This window comes from Eurytemora carolleeae, unplaced genomic scaffold (genome assembly GCF_000591075.1).
Source record: "Eurytemora carolleeae unplaced genomic scaffold, Eaff_2.0 scaffold765, whole genome shotgun sequence".
Lineage (NCBI taxonomy): Eukaryota > Metazoa > Arthropoda > Copepoda > Calanoida > Temoridae > Eurytemora > Eurytemora carolleeae.
This window is the reverse complement of record NW_019396682.1, coordinates 104,518-110,308: the sequence shown is the minus strand read 5'-3', so window position 1 is coordinate 110,308 and position 5,791 is coordinate 104,518.

Below are 5,791 nucleotides of genomic sequence, written 5' to 3'. Positions count from 1 at the left end.
GTACTCTTACACCTCAGCTGAGAACTATATTTAGTTTCTCTATGTTACACAATACTTACAATAGAGCAAATGACTAAATTTTCTTATCTCTGACACAGGCTGTGAGGGATCGAAGCAACCGGAAATGTTTGAAACTGATAAAATTAAATAAAACCTTAATATTGATAGCAAAGCTGTAATTATTACAAGAATCGACATCGAATCTTTAAATGCATTAAAGTCAAGTAGATATGTCGGGTCCGTCCTAGTAAAAGAGGAAACGGACCCAAAAAAAGAGGAAACCGATCAACAAACTGAGAATTTACAACTTTTTCTGAAAATCGGAAACGGACCCAAAAAAAGAGGAAACGGACCCAAAAAAAGAGGAAACGGACCCAAAAAAAGAGGAAACCGATCAACAAACTGAGAGTTTAAAACTTTATCTGAAAACCGGAAACTGACCCAAAAAAAGAGGAAACGGACCCAAAAAAATGAGGAAACGGACCCAAAAAAAGAGGAAACCGATCAACAAACTGAGAGTTTAAAACTTTATCTGAAAACCGGAAACTGACCCAAAAAAAAGAGGAAACGGACCCAAAAAAAAACGGGAAACGAATCAAATGTAAATATAGCGGAAACCGACCCAAAATATCCGGAAATCCCTCTACACTTTTTAGTTTTTGAGGGATTTCCGATAATTCTTGAAAAAAGAAGGAAACGGACCCAAGCTCACTTTTGGGTCCGTTTCCGTGTTGAGGCGTTTCCGTGTTGAGGCGTTTCCGTGTTGAGGCGTTTCCATAGCACCGCCTCTTTTACATGCTGCAACTAGAGGGGGGCATGGGCTGCCTCGACCCCCTGCAGATATTATATATTATATGTATATTATACATTATATACCTAAAAATTACTAAAGCCTCTATATAGGTGTACGTATTTTTATGTATATTTACGTAAAAATTCTTATACTCAACTTTTTGGCAAAGAAGCGTATATTTATGTATTTTGCGTATTTATCCTACCGAGCGATTTTAATTTAAAGTCTGGTTTTCTGCGGAAACGTATTTTAACGAATAAATGCCTATACATTTTACCAAGTATTTTTTTTTTAAGTTTTTAGGTTTTTATTTTACGTATTTTTCACGTTTTTTCTTTACTTATAAGTTTGATGGAAACCTAAAATACATGCATTTTCGTAAAGTTTTTAGGTTTTTATTTTACTTAATTTTTGGATTTTTCTTTACTTAAAAAATTGTATTTCTTAGAGTCGAAAAGTTTGATGCTAACTAATTTCTTTTAGTGTTAATTTATATTCACGAAACCTCAAGTGCACAAAAATGCATTTTAAAGTTAGAATTTAAAAATATTTTATGATTTTTCACGAGAATTGTTGTGTAATGCAAACATTTTGGTAAATACAATGTTTTGAAATTTCTATCATTTCAGTAAATTGATGTTTTCATTAGAATCAAAGTCAGTAAATTTTCGATTTAAAAAAAAAATAGAAGTTCTACTTTGACAGTCTCAGAACAGGTATAATGGTAAGAGTGTGAAGTATAATAGATATTGAATACATCATTGTTAAAAATACAGACTAAGTGCATATGCCAATATTGATTTAGATGGATACAGATAAAGGAATGGATGATGGTGTAGAAGAATATTGGATTTGATTGAAAATGATTGATATCTATGAATGGATTTAAGACATTTGTGGAATTAGTTGTATAGAAATGAAGGAATAATGTCAAATGTGCATGCAAAATTATAGTCATCTTCTTAACATTTTGGTTTTAGACCTTGAATATGCTTTAAAAATACGTATTTTTACGTATAGGTAAAACCTATAAATTCTAAAAATTAAGAAATGTAAGGATTTTTTCAAACTTAAATCTCTGTATAGGAAAACCCTAAAAAATCCTGATTCACTGGATTTTTTAGATTTTTTACATACGCATTTTTACGTTTGTCGTACATGTATTTTTACGGATATAAAATATGTATTTTTACGAAGGAAATAGGGCATTGAATTTTACAAAATGACATCAAAAATGTAAAACCTCAATGACAATAATATTTAAAATATTTAACATAGTTTTATCTTTCAATTGGCTTTCCGGGCGCTTTGCTCCTCTTTTCTAGCAACAACCTATGCACTTAAATGTTGCTTTTTAAACGGCCTTTTCTTCCTAACTACAATAGTTAAAANCTTTACAGTCTTTTACCCTTTTCATAAAATAAACTCTAGCAGACATAATAATATTATGGCTGTTGAAATTAGGTATTACAATGCTAATTCATAGCAAAGACGATATACTATTCGTCACTGAATTCCCATGTTTTTTGGGACACCCTGTATGTCATTATAAGATTAGTGAGAATAGATCTAACGCAGTTAAGCTATCTCCACTTATGTTTATAGCGTAATTTAAGTATATCAATTGAAAGGCAGTTTCAATGAATAATGTTATTATGTATAGGTCTACAACATAAATTGTTAATAATGTACAACGTACTGCAGGTTTGCAGAATATCATGTTTACATGATATTTGCTACACATTAACATTGTACATATCATATCATATTATTCTAATGAAGGGAGAATTATTTTTTATTTCCGGCTAAATTATTGAGCTTTGTTCTTTTAGTAAATAATACTTCTTAATGCATGCTAATTTTTCTTGCAGGAGACTGCAAGTATAGTTTCCATGTTTATTTTTAGAGTTAAAAAAAAAGTATACCAGAAGAAGGCTGAAAGTAAAAAGAGAATTTTTGTTAAAAAAAACTACTATGAGTTTGGACTACTATGAGTGTGGTATATTATGAGTGTTGACTACTATGAGTGTGGACTACTATGAGCGTGGTATATTATGAGTGTTGACTACTATGAGTGTGGACTACTATGAGCGTGGTATACTATGAGTGTGGCATACTATGAGTGCGGACTAATATGAGTGTGGACTACTATTAGTGTGGTATACTATGAGTGAGGACTAATATGAGTGTGGACTACTATGCGTATGGTATACTATGAGTGTGGTATACAATGAGTGTGGTATACTATGAGTGTGGTATACTATGAGTGTGGTATTATGAGTATGGTATACTATGAGTGTGGTATACTATGAGTGTGGACTACTATGAGTGTAGTATCTTTGAGTGTGGTATAATGAGTATGGTATACTATGAGTGTGGTATACTATGAGTGTGGACTACTATGAGTGTGGTATCTATGAGTGTGGTATAATTAGTATGGTATATTATGCGTGTGACATACTATGAGTATGGTATACTAAGAGTGTGGTATATTATGAGTGTGGTATACTATGAGTGTGGTATACTAAGAGTGTGGTATACTATGAGTGTGGACTACTATGAGTGTGTTATCTATGAGTGTGGTATAATGAGTATGGTATACTATGAGTGTGGTATACTATGAGTGTGGTATACTATGAGTGTGGTATACTATGAGTGTGGACTACTATGAGTGTGGTATACTATGAGTAAACTTTAGATCGTTTTTAAACAAATCCCAACCCTACTCTCTAGCACTAGAATTATATCATTTTCTTCTCAATATATTTCGCCAAAAACTTTGGCATCATCAGGAGTTTGTCCTATAATATAACAGATATAAGCAAAAAATAAAAATAAAAAATACAAACACATACTATGAGTGTGGACTACTATAAGCGTGGTATACTATGAGTGCGGACTAATATGAGTGTGGACTATTATAAGTGTGGTATACAATGAGTGTGGTATACTATGAGTGTGGTATACTATGAGTGTGGTACACTATGAGTGCGGACCAATATGAGTGTGGACTGCTATAAGTGTGGTATACTATGAGTGTGGACTACTATGAGCGTGGTATACTATGAGTGTGGCATACTATGAGTGCGGACTAATATGAGTGTGAACTACTATTAGTGTGGTATACTATAAGTGCGGACTAATATGAGTGTGGACTACTATGAGTGTGGTATACTATGAATGTGGACTACTATGCGTGTGGTATACTATGAGTGTGGACTACTATGCGTGTGGTATACAATGAGTGCAGTATACTATGAGTGTGGACTACTATGAGCGTGGTATACTATGAGTGTGGTATACTATGAGTGTGGTATACTTTGAGTGTGGTACACTATGAGTGTGGACTAATATGAGTGTGGACTACTATAAGTGTGGTATACTATGAGCGTGGTATACTATGAGTGTGGACTACTATGAGCGTGGTATACTATGAGTGTGGTATACTATAAGTGTGGTATACTATGAGTGTGGACTTCTATGCGTGTGGTATACTATGAGTGTTGACTACTATGAGCGTGGTACACTATGAGTGTGGTATACTATGAGTGTGGTATACTATGAGTGTGGACTACTATGAGTGTGGACTACTATGAGTGTGGTATACTATGAGTGTGGATGACTATGAGTGTGGTATAATATGAGTGTGGACTATTATGTGGTATGTTGAACCCCCTCAACGTCCCGATGTAAATCCTCTCAGTTCAGAATCTCAGTTTTACTCAATACACTGAACAGAAGACATTGTTATAAGATTTGCTAAAATTATTGGAACCAGGAGAACCAAAAAATCATCCATAGATGGAGTAAAACTTTTAAACATCAAATGATAAAAAATAAAAATTCTGTTTTCACAAAATGTCATAAAAGTTTATAGTTTATTTATATCCAAGGGTTAAACAAATATCACTATTTACTAGTTTTTAAATGGTCATGTTTGTACTTTAAGTCATTAAAAACTAAATACTCCAGACTCTTTAAATTGAATATATTACCACTAGGCTTTTAGAGAGCTTTGTGCCCATCCTTCTCTCCGTGCAGCTTAAAACAAAACAAAAACAAAAACTACGGTACACTTTTTTTTTTGTAAAATTAGACACGTATAGTTGTATGGTATATAGAATTTTAACCCTAAAAGGCTAGTCTAGAGATCAGCATAGTCGAAGAGGGGGGGGGGGGGGGGTCAAAGTTTTGAAAACTTCTAAACTTTAATTTCAATTGTTGAGATCGAAGAAGGTAAAATTTAACTTCGCAAATATGTCGTTTACAGTGTAGTAAAATGAAAATGGTAGCTTTGGGTTTTTATTTTAGATTATCAGTAAGACACCCATATTACATCTGCTTGCATTTCCCTTCCTCAGGTCNTTGTTCTCCTATTTATTAATTACTAGGTTTAAAGGGATTGTTCTCCTATTTATTAATTACTAGGTTTAAAGGGATTGTTCTCCTATTTATTAATTACTAGGTTTAAAGGGATTGTTCTCCTATTTTTTAATTACAAGGTTTAAAGGAATTGTTCTCCCATTTGTTCTGTCGGTAAAAACCTTATCTGTTTGCTACAAATCTATCTGTACAGCCTTTCTTACTTTTTATATTTGCGGATTTTGACCTTTTTTAAACAAACTAAATATATGTATTACAAGATTCATTAAAGCATAAACAGCTTAAATGTCACCTATAATTGATTTGGGAAAAATCTTCTCTTCATCTGTAAAAATGACTTCAATAGAATTCCTTTTACCTATGAAATACTAACACTTTCCTGGACTAAACATGATTCATCTATGATAGGGATATATAATTGGATATTAAATAAGATAAAGAGCAGAAAGAAAAATTCTTCATTCAAATTTAGAAAGGTTTTTGTTGAAAAAAATCTGTATTAACATAGTTTTTAGTTTATAGTTGAATATATATTTAGTAGATTACGCTGAAGTAGAATATATATATTTATATATATAATATATATAATATATATAAATTGTTCTCCCATTTATT